The sequence below is a fragment of the Coenobita brevimanus genome, chromosome 64, assembly GCF_032717465.1.
Source record: "Coenobita brevimanus isolate Jiangsu-jjx chromosome 64, ASM3271746v2, whole genome shotgun sequence".
Classification (NCBI taxonomy): Eukaryota; Metazoa; Arthropoda; class Malacostraca; order Decapoda; family Coenobitidae; genus Coenobita; species Coenobita brevimanus.
In genome coordinates, this window is record NC_137017.1 from 7,510,310 (window position 1) to 7,522,809 (window position 12,500).

The 12,500-nt window shown below is 41.5% G+C and overlaps 1 protein-coding gene across 1 annotated transcript in view; it reads left to right on the top strand.

The window, feature by feature from the left end:
• Positions 1–12,500, top strand: part of LOC145404634 (protein turtle-like) — a 475,758-nt gene that overhangs the window by 298,456 nt on the left and 164,802 nt on the right. The gene's annotated exons all lie outside the window — the stretch shown is intronic.

The following is a 12,500-nucleotide window of genomic DNA, read 5'->3' on the forward strand; positions in this document are numbered from 1 at the left end:
GTAGGTGAAAAGAAGAGGAAGGTGTATTTATGAGGATACACATGGGTGAGTGAGTCAGTAAGCCTTGTGTGTACGTGATGGAACAGATCTGTGAGAGTCCAAGAATGTGTGTGAGTGAATGAAATGTATACGTGTGTGCGTGTGTGGGCAAGAGGAGATGGGAAGTAGATAAAGGATTATATATAAGTCGGTGCGGAGAGGAAAAAGGAGTACGAGGATTCAGACAGGAGTACGAGGATTCAGACAGGCAGGCATGTATGTGAGTGAGGCAGGTGTGTAGGTGAGAGAGAAATCATATATGTACGAGTATATAAGGAAGAGCAGTAGTCGAGCAGATAAGGCATTAAATGTGTCTGTGAGGGAAGAAGACGGGAGTATTAGGATTCAAGCTGGTGGGTGTGTGGGCAAGGCAGGTGTGTAGGTGTGGGACGAGGTATGTGTGTTAAGGTACAAAAAGACAAGTACAAAAATGAATGCATATGTCAGTAAAGGGAGGAAATAGCAGTACCAGAATTCATGCACTTGTATAGGGGACAGGCAGAGAGGCAGGTGTGGGAGTGAGGAACAGGTGAGCGAGTGTACAGGTGTGCCGCGACTCACCTCTTGATTAAAACGGCACTGGGGTCTGGCCGATTGAGTGACGGAGGGAGGGGGAAGGCAGAGTGGGATTGCTTTTAAAGAGACACAGTTACTTCCCACCGCTAAAACCACACGAATTGGAACGGCCTGGATCGGGAAACGGTAATGTTGTGATGATAAGCCTCTGTACTAAATAACTATAGCACATTTACTCTAACCTGACAACGATCCTTAATACTTTTGGGCTCAGTTGATGGACAAGTGTATTCAGACTTGATTTGACTAGTAACCAAGAAGACTCATTCCTACATCAAAACAAAGGATCATTGAATCTGAATGTCAAGTTACCTCAAACAAAAACAGACTGACTATGGGTGCTGCACGAATCAAGCAGGAGTGATATTAAAGATGACTTCCATTCATCACGATTTTTTCCAGTCACTCTAACACACAAACCTAAATAAAACAAATCAAACAATAGCAGTTATGACGCATTCCACGTTCAGCAGTTACTTTGAATAACTAAAATACAATGAAAGGAAATCAAGCTAATGAATGCCATACTATGATGAATTCCCTTATCTTAATACTGACACTCCACTAACATACCACGCGATGAGGTATGGCATATATCTAATGTAATATTTAATCCTTCACAATGACTCATTTTTTCTTTCTACCGCCAATATCTAATGTAATATTTAATCCTTCACAATGACTCATTTTTTCTTTCTACCGCCAATATCTAATGTAATATTTAATCCTTCACAATGACTCATTTCTTCTTTCTACCGCCAATATCTAATGTAATATTTAATCCTTCACAATGACTCATTTCTTCTTTCTACCGCCAATATCTAATGTAATATTTAATCCTTCACAATGACTCATTTCTTCTTTCTACCGCCAATATCTAATGTAATATTTAATCCTTCACAATGACTCATTTCTTCTTTCTACCGCCAGACCCCAACATACTTCAAGGGGAACCTTTCGTAGTAACTGGACAAATCAAAACCTCAATCACATGAAAACATATGACAAAGAAGTAGAAAATAGAACATCCTGGCGATTTCGACGTTCAACACCAAAGTAATATAAAAAGGTAAAAGCACCATCCATCAGGCACTACATCTCCCCCTTTGCACGTCAACCCATTTGTGTCTCTGCTAAATTCCTATTGTGAACGGGCAGGTGTATGGACGAATGGTGTCACACTTTCCAAGTCCGTGAAATTTGGGGGGTTGTTTCACTCCAGAATTTATTTTAAAAAAAAAAAAAAAAAAAAAAAAAAAGTAAAATTCTAGGCTGAGATTAAGCCATGTTCTACAACTTCTTTTTTAAAAAATTGGGACGCCGTAAAATTCTAGGGAGATTTTAAGCCATATTTCACAATTTAGTACATGTCTGACAGACTGAATGGATTATTGGAAGCTCTTGAGGCTGTTCTTCTCTAACGTGTGATCCTTTTTCCTGTGTTTGGGAGATCGCTGTCTCATTTATCGCTGTGAAAACAGGGATGAAAACGTTGAAGAGGATGATGAAGAGAAAGCGAAAAAGGAAAAGGACGAGGAATACGAAGATAAATAAGGTAGTAATAAATCGGAAATAAAAAAAGGAAGAGGCAGAGGAAAAATAACAATAAAGACGAAGATAAAGTGATGAACATGAAGCAAAGTCGTAATAATGACGATGAAATAAAATAGCGAAGAATATGACATTGAACACGACGACGAAGATGAACTTAAGAGCTTATTGAAAAAAAAAAATCAGCCAGAAGTTCAATGGCTAAAAATCCAAAAATCACGCATTCCGGAACGACAGGCATCCACATGAGAGAGAGAAAGAGAGAGAGAGAGAGAGAGAGAGACACACACACACACACACACACACACACACACACACACACACACACACACACACACACACACACACCGAAAATTGCATTACATACTTTTAGCGGGGGGGATCCATAATTCCTGTTAAGAGGAGCCACAACGGAGCCAGAAAAACATCCAACACAAACACCTTTAAAACTCTCTCTCTCTCTCTCTCTCTCTCTCTCTCTCTCTCTCTCTCTCTCTCTCTCATTGACACACTGTATCTACCTACCTATGCATACATAATTCTATCTCTGTTTTCACCCACACTCTCCACCGTCCATGCAAAAACGCACATGCACCTCTCTCTCTCTCTCTCTCTCTCTCTCTCTCTCTCTCGCTGGCTCGCTCTCGCTCTCGCTCTCTCAAATGCATCAATCCGAGAGCTATTTAACACCAGCACAAAAGGACGTAAAGAAAATAATGCGAGAAGTGTGTTTGTTTATCGGGCCCCCCGGTAAACAAGTGGGGAGGTAAACAGGAAATGGGGAGAGGGGAGAGAGCTAAGTGGGGGAGCGAAGTTGGAGGAAGAGGGGAAAGGGGGAGGGAGGTGAGAGTGACAATGTGGGTGAGGGAGAGGGCGACAGGAGAGAATGAAAAGGATGGGGAAGAGGGAGTGAACGAGAGGAGAGGAAGCTGAGAGAAGAGAGTAGAGGAGAAGACAGTGAGAGTACAAGAAAGAGAAGACAAGAGGAGTTGACTGAGGGAACGAAACTGGAGATAGAGGGAAGAGGGGGAGGGTGAAGCGGTGAGGACGGTGAGGAGAGTAAGGGAGAGGAAGGTGAGGAGAAGAGAGTAGAGGGGAAAGTAGAGAAGAGAGTAGAGGGGAAAGTAAAAGAAAAGGGAGAGGAGAGAACCCAGGGTCGATCTCGCTTCCCACTTCTACATCCACTCCGCCACTACCTCCCGAAGACGCAAGAATGAAGCCAGGTAATCAGTGAGTCAGGTCATGTGGGTAATTAGCAACTCAGACAATAAGGTCATTAGGGAAAATTACAGACGAACCCAACTCAGCCACTCACTCAGCCACTTACTCGATCACTTGTCGCTTACTCAGTCACTTCTTCATCTAACTCAGACACTTACCCCGCCACATACCCAGCCACTTACTTAGCCACTTACTCAGCCAAGTCCGTCACTTACCTAGCCACTTACTCAGCCACTTAAACGGCCACCTCAATCATTTACTCAACCATCTAGTCAGTCCCCTAATCGGCCACTTAGTCATTTACTCAGCCATTCACTCACATTCCACTCGATTATTAAATATATAGGTCACGGTCAATCAGAAAATTCACTTAGTTTATCAAGACAGCAACTATGCCAATCAAAAATCACTTAACCAATTCACCCCCCCAAAAAAAATAAATAAATAAATAAAGCTTACACAAACTAGTCACAAATTCACACATCTTATGAAAATGATCACAAATAAAAGAATAAAGGTCACTCAGCCAATCAGGACACTCAGGTCAAACAGCCAATCAGTAAGGTCACACAGTCAATCAGAAAGGTCACTCAGCCATCAGAAAGGTCACTCTTCGGTCAAACGGCCGATCAGAAAGGTCACTCAGCCAATCAGAAAGGTCACTCGGCCAATCAGAAAGGTCACTCGGCCAATCAGAAAGGTCACACAGCCAATCCACTTAGCGGGGTACTCAGAACGGATGACTAAACATGGCTACGCACGCAACTCTTTACCTTAATGACAGTTTCAATTTTTTTCGTCTTTTTTTCTTTTCCAGGGCAAATGTTTACACGCACGAGAAGAGTGCACGCAATACTCGCAACAAACTGCACTTGGCTTGAATTACGTGCGTGCCTGGGTGACGGGAAACAAGATCGCACACACACACACACACACACACACACACACAAAAGGGTGGTGACACACTTGACTGCATGCAGATATAACTGCCCGTAAAAAAGATGAAACGCAAACATAATCACACTCAAACAGACACACACACACACACACACACACACACACACACACACACACACACACACACACACACATACATACAAAATCGCACTCAAACAAGTTAGCACTCAAAAAAGATAACTTAAACAAGACATCACCCAAACAAGACAGCATCCAAACAAGACAGCATCCAAACAAGACAGCACCCAAACAAGACAGCACTCAAACAGCATAGCACTCAAACAAGACAGCACTCAAACACGACAGCACTTAAACAAGACAGCACTCAAACACGACAGCACGCAAACAAGACAGCACCCAAACAAGATAGCACTCAAACAGCATTGCACTCAAACAAGACAGCACTCAAACAAGACAGCACCCAAACAAGACAGCACCCAAACAAGACAGCACCCAAACAAGACAGCACCCAAACAAGACAGCACCCAAACAAGACAGCACCCAAACAAGACAACACCCAAACAAGACAACACCCAAACAAGACAGCATTCAAACAGCATTGCACTCGAACAACACAGCACTCAAACAGCATTGCACTATAACAAGATCAATATGAAAACACCAGTTCCCAAAAGTTCGGCAAAATGAGTAAAAACAAAAGCACACAAACACAGCCAAGAAACGTTTACCAAGGAGGCACGCAAACTGCACGCAATACTCGCAACAATTCCACTTAACCTGAGTTATGTGCGTGCAAGTGACGGGTAATGGTCGACGCACTGAAACAAGATCACACGCAAAAATAGGTAAATATATGAATATAAACAAATAAAGTAAGCCAATTAACCTTTTCACTATACGGAGGCACGTATTCTCGTCGGTTAAGGAAGCTCCCTAACACCTTTTCTTAAGCGATTTATTCTGCAATGCTGTGTTATATGAATCCTTCCAATATCGCCATACTCAGCACAAATAACGTACAGAAGGATAGTAATCAGCCATATCCAGAAATAAAGCGCTATGGGAGAGGTGTTAGGGAACCTTCTAACCTAACGACATTAAGGGCCAGGGTCTGTTCTTGGCTGAAAAAAAAAAAAAAATTGCGTGAAGGTGAAAAAAAAAAAAAAATCTGATATTGGCTGGATATAATTTTGTGACATAGTTTACTCTCAGTGTAGAATTGATCGATTAGGTGTACGATATTCTGCTTCTTATCTACCCAAAGCTTATTACTGATTCTTACCTGTCAGCCGTTTGTTATATTTACTGTCAACCGTAAAGTTAATTGGACTGTTTCTGGCTGTTTAAAAAAATGAATGCACGCACTCAAAAATCTGTACACACACACACACACACACACACACACACACACACACACACACACACACACACACACACACACACACACGGAAATAAATCTACACGAAGAGAAGCACACGCACAAACCCCCATGCAAACCTTAACTCAGAACTCCAAATTCCACGATGAAATACAACAGAACGCACGCAAAAAACACGCGCACACGCAAAAACGAAAACCCACAACAACAGCCCTCAACGAAGCCCACAATACCACATGTATAAATATATCTGCTTTGTTCCGGGAGACAATTGAGGCGAATGGCGAGGTATATGAATGAAACCCTCTACCCATTATTTATAAAGACTGGGTGGCTGGTTAGTGTTGTGTGTGTGTGTGTGTGTGTGTGTGTGTGTGTGTGTGTGTGTGTGTGTGTGTGTGTGTGTGTGTGTGTGTGTGTGTGTGTGTGTGTGTGTGTGTGTGTTTTATTTAATGGACTTGTATTTTTACAGTGCCCGTCGCTCCCAAAATAAACGCCCCAAAGCTCTCGCTCTCTCTCTCTCTCTCTCTCTCTCTCTCTCTCTCTCTCTCTCTCTCACACACACACACACACACACACACACACACACACACACACACACACACACACACACACACAAAAGAAACCACTTCACTAACCCCTTAAGTAATATTTTTTTTATTCATGTACCTTATACTACCGTCGGCCATTATTACTCAAATTAAGGTAGACAAACGAAGTGCGTCCTACTCTGACCTATGTAATATTTTTCTAAACTCTTCATTCGCACTTAAAATCATTTTCATATACACCAATGATTTCCATGGCAATATATCCCTAAAATTCTCTATATGCATTCCAAGCTATCATATACTCTTAACTTAGTACTCGTTCAACTAATATTTTTGTAGCAACCAAGCCTTCAACACCAATCCTTTAATACCAACCCACTACACCAACTACTCAAACATCCTACCAATTCCTGCCATCTCGTCCATATGTGCCCAACCAAGACATTTCCACCTACCTCCATACCTACCCTACCAACTGCCCCTTATCAATATTCCATCAAAACTCTCACGCCTATAAATTTCTCCAATACCCCTAATTCACCTTCACCTACACCATTTCCCACTTCTCTCTCTCCCTTCCCTTTCCTCATTCCTCTCAACCTCCTCCACCCCTCTATATCTACTCCTTCTTTTCTCTTTCCTGCCTTCTATCCCCTATCTACATCTCTCCTATTATTATTCTTGTCTATCCATGCTCGTCATTTACCCTGTTATCATCCATACCAAACCTTTTTATTTCTACCCTAGTCTGTGCAACCTCTATCCTACCTCCTATCCCCTATACACTCCCTCCCTCACCTATCTTCCCTCGTACCAACCCCTCTCATCTATCCTAACCTCACCCCAACTAACACCCTTCCCTTACACTACCCCCAACCCTAATAACTCTCTTCCTACCCTATCATGACCCCTAACAACCCTTTCCCTACCCTACTCTCACCCCTACCAAACTTATCCCTATCCTAACTTCACCCTACAACCCCACCATCCCTGCCAATTTCCCCCCCTCCTCTATCTTCCCCTACCAACCCTATCCCTACCCCTATCCCCCTCGCCATCCCCCCCCACCTTCCCCCCATCCCTGCCTTCCCTAGCCTGGGGATCGGTGGAATCTGAACCGTTATTTTGGAAGGTAATACAGCGTTTTGGAATTTCCCTCCCGGCCCACCATCATTTCATGGCTACCCCTCTAACCAGTCGAATTTTTTCCTTGTATATTTATCTTTTTATGGAACTGGAAGGGGCCATTTGAAGGGGGTTCATGAGACTGGAAGGGGCATTTGAAGGGGTTCAGGTGATTGGAAGGGGCCATTTGAAGGGGGTTTATGTACTGGAACGGGCCATTTGAAGGAGGTTCAGCGCCTGGAAGGGGTCATATGAAGGGGATTTATGGAACTGAAAGGGGCCATTTGAAGGGGGTTCAATGGACTGGAAGGGGTCATTTGAAGGGGTTTATGGGATTGGAAGGGGTCATTTGAAGGGGTTTATGGGACTAAAAGGGGCCATTTGAAGGGGTTCTGGGGATTGGAAGAGGAAGTTTTGAAGGGTTTGGGGGATCAGATGGGATGCTAAATATGAGGGTTGAAATATGGGAAGGGCTTATTAGTACAGGCTCCTATGACTCACTCAAATATAATCGTCTAGCAACAAATGGGAGGGAATACTAAAGTTTCCCCAACCATCACTGGGGTATTAACACTCTCAGGCAATTAAAACTGAGAAGCTGGAAGAGTAATACGGCTGTCCCGACTTAAAAAGCTCTATGGGCCAAACTATACTCCTTTTACACTAACTTAGTCAAAAACTACCATCTCTTTATTTTGAACAGGAAGCTGTAACAAGAGATTAACCCTAGGATATGAGCTAGTCATGAAGAAGTGCTATGGAAAGTATGCAGAACCACAATATTATCTTATTCTGCCGCTGAGCAATGTAAAGTTATCAATTAACCTTAGAATATGATGCTTGTCACGAAGAAGTGCTATGGAGAGGATGCAGAACCATAGTGCTGTCTTCTTCTGCCAATGAACTAGGTAAAATAATCAGAAAATGGATAAAAATTTGGGTTAGGTTATGGTAAAAGGACTATAGGTATTTAAATCTAGCACTTAACTCAATATTTAATTCAGAAAAGCTCTATCAATCACAGAGTTAACCATTCTACTACGTGAGGCCTAACCCTAACGAATAAAATACTAACACCGGTCAGAATCATACGACAAAGTTGGTCTAGCGTATTCGTAAAGAGTGGATAGGGAGGCGAAGAGAGGGTGAGGGAAACGGTAGTACTTTAGAGAGAGGAAGGGAGTTGGGAAAAGTTGGGTGACGTGGGTAATTATAGGTAGGGGTGATAAAGGTAGGGGGTTAATGGGATGGGGTCAGGGGAGGTAGGGGGATATAGGGAGGGGGAGGATGAGTCTTATAGGAAGGGTAGGGGCGGTAGGGGGATACAGGACGTGGGGAGGAGGGGTGTGATCAGAAAGACCATTATATTGTGTGTGTGTGTGTGTGTGTGTGTGTGTGTGTGTGTGTGTGTGTGTGTGTGTGTGTGTGTGTGTGTGTGTGTGTGTGTGTGTGTGTGTGTGTGTGTGTGTGTGTGTGTGTGTGTGTGTGTGCATTAGAGAGGGAACGGCAGATTATTTAAATGTAAGATGCTGACGATAAGGGGTTAAGGGGCAGACGCAGGGAGATAGAGGTTCAAAATACATATATATACAAACACACACACACACATAAATACATATAAACATGCACAACAGATAGACAGAGAGACAGAGAGATTGACTAACTGACTGACTGACTAACTGACTGACTTATTGATTTATTGATAGATATATACAGACTGATTGACTGAGTGACTGATTTATTGATAGACAGACAGATAGATAGATAGATTCACAGATGAGAGGGAAGGGTAAGGGATGAGAGGATAAGAGGAGAAGAGAGGAGAAGAGAGAAACGAGAAAGAGGCTGCAGCGAGGTGAGAGGGGTGGGCCAGGTAGGAGCAGCAAGCGGGTTTTGGAAATGCTACAGATTTTAAAGGTATTTCCCGACTCTATTAAAGCACTCTGGGGCCGATGCATCCACGGGGAAAACCGGGGCGTCGGGGTGAGTAGAAGAGGGGAGGAGGGGGCGAGGAAGGGGGAAGGGGAGAAAGGGGAAGGAGTGGGGGAGGGGGAAGGGGAGAGGGAGGAAGAGGCAGAGGGGAGGGGGGAATGAGGAGGGGGGAAGAGGAAGTAAGGGGTATCAAAGGAGAGAGAGGAAAGGGGGTTGGAGGGAAGTCAGGGGTGAGGGAAGAGGAGGGTCAAGGGGTGAGGAGAGAGAGAAGAGAGGATGAGGGGAGGGAGAGAGAGGAGATGGGAAGAGGGGAGGGGGGAAGAGGGGAGAGGGGTCTGCCTGCCTCGGGGAACCAATCATCTGCACACATATTTGGGGCAGGCCACTGGGTAGACTTTTTTATTTTACTTTATTGGGTTCCTTTTCTATTTTTTTCTGGGATTTTTTTTCTACTGTTTTCGATATTTGGGAGGGGTTGGGCGCTGCTACGTGGGATATTTTTAACTTTATTGGGTTCCTTTATTACGTTTTATTTTTGTCTCAGTTTTTAGTCTATTGTTTTAGCGACCTGGGAGAGGCTGGACGCTGCTGGCTAGGATTTTTTTTTATTGGATCTAAATTTATTTACATATTTTCCTGGGTAATTTTTTTCGATATTATTGGTGAAGGGTCACTCAGATGGGATTTTTTCCCTATTTACTGGGTTCCATATTTTCTGTGCGACTTTTTTACTTTATCAGGGGTATTTTTTTTTTCTTTTACTGATCTCGATAGCTTTTTGGAATACGTCACAGGCTAGACTTTTTTTACTGGGTTTCTTTTACGTGCCTTTTATTTTTTTCTTCTTGTATATGGATTTTTTCACCGCCTTTGATACATTTTTTGGAGGGGGACGCAGCTTTATTATTTTCTACTGGATTCCTTTGCAAGTATATTTTATTTATATTTTTATCTGGGGACGCGTTTTCTTCTTTTCAACTGTATTTTGAGTGGCAAGATGCTGCATGGGACATTTTATATTTCACTGGGCCTTTTCTGTGTCTTTTTAGATTGTCATCAAGGGTAAGGCTTTGCTCTTCACGTCAATATTTTAATGCAATACCCAATTCCTATTCAGCTCTTTCTTTGCTGTTTTTAAAGATAATTTTTGAGTGCGCTGCTCTTTCCGATGTTCTTTTTTTTTTTTTTGTCTTCTCTGTTTTTCTGACACGTATTTTTTTTTTTTTTTTTCATTTTAATATTGTGTATGAGGGGGGAGGCTTTCGGTACTTTTTCTCTGCTTCTTCTCGGAGAATATGTTGCCCTTGAAAGCTTGAGTAACTTTATTTCCGCGTATCTTCTTGGCTAATAATTTCTGTGTCTCATTTCTCCTTCTATGCTTTTCTTGCTGCGCCTTGAGTGTAAAAGTAAATATTATTTCATATTTTTCCTTTTGTCTTACTTTCTAAGACTCGCTTAAGAGTTTTTTACAGGACTCTTTTACTGGACTTTCTTTATTTCCTTTTTTCTTTTTCTTTTTTTTTACATTATTCTGACTCAGGGTTACCATTTATACCCCTTTCAGACTTTCTACTTTGTTTCAAAATTTAGCAGTTCCTATCTATCAACGTAATTTTATATCTATCTATCTATCCATCTAGATATATATAGATGGATAGATAGATAGATTGATTGATTTCCTGTGTCTACAATAAATTATATTCACCTTGCTTGACTTTCTCTTGTTGTCAAGTTAAACATTCTATTTCTCATTTTTCCTGTAGTTTATCCTCGCTTCGGGTAAGCTCGCATACATTCATTATTATTCTGTGCTTCGAGTCATCACTTGTAACATTATATATTTATCATTTTTATGCTGGATCATGACATCTCTGTTTCTCATTTTTGTTTTCTTTTTAACACCCTTTGTCTTTCTTCTCCTTTTCAGTGTCTATATTTCATTATATTATTTTCTCCTGAGTTATCCTTTGCATCTCTTAATTTACTGTATGTTTTCTCGTGTAAACTTCCTAATCGTCGGAATTACTTGTGTTTTTCATACCTCATCTTTTCTTTACGTTTTTAATTTTGTCTCGGAAGGCTTATAATCTATGTCTTTTATCTGTCCGTAACAGCAGAGACTTTTATTAAATTTCTTTGTTTTAACATGGACTAAGGAAATCCTATATTATTAATTTTTTCCAAGATTTAAATATTTCCTTTCCCCTGTAAATTTTTAATGATGTGTCAAAAGGTTTTTAAATATATTTTCCTTGTCTCGATTAACCTTTAATAACTTCTCCCCTCTTTACCATTTACGAAACGATTACCTGAAGCTACAACGCTTCAGGTAATCATTTCCTGTTACTTCCTAAGCACTTCCGTATTTAGAGCAATCTTTAACTTCTGTTTTTTTAATCACCTATATTGTGTCAGGAAAATTTTCTGTTCCTCAATTCTCAAAAAATAATAATAATAATAATATAATCTGGGCATTAAGCATGCTTTCCTTTTAGCCCCTCACCCTCTTTAAATTTTCAATACATTTCTTCAGTTTCTTTCGTTTCTATTTTTCACGTCTTAGGTAAACTTTAAAAACACATTGCTAATTTTTCCCACTGTTTGTAGTCCAAGATCTTAGCCATTCATTTTCATTTACGTTTCTTTTCTTCTTCGTATTTAACGTAACAATATCTCTCGTAACATTTGCTTCCTTTGCTTAACTTTCAGTGTCTTCGTCTCACATCTTCTTGGTTAATTTTTCAGTATATTTATCTCACTCACTTCTGTGGTAAATTTTCAACATCCCCTCTTACTTCGTATTTCTTTAGCATAATCAATTAAGTTATATTTTCCTTGTCGTTAGTTTTTTGGGGCGTCTAGTTAAGATTTCGGTATCTCTCATTTACGTCTGGTATTTCTAGTAAGTTCTCTCTCTCTCTCTCTCTCTCTCTCTCTCTCTCTCTCTCTCTCTCTCTCTCTCTCTCTCTCTCTCTCTCTCTCTCTCTCTCTCTCTCTCTCTCTCTCTCTCTCTCTCTCCGTTCCGTGAAAGCCCTCGATATAGGATTTGCAGTATACCACTCCTTTCTCCCACGAATATTTTCTTACCGTCTTCCCCCGGCTGTCTGCTCTTACGCCAAATGTTTATAGAGATTTGGCGAACTCGGAATAAAAGGGTACGTTTCCCCTTTCAAGAATACGGCCTGCATATCTGGCCGATTTTTGAGAGA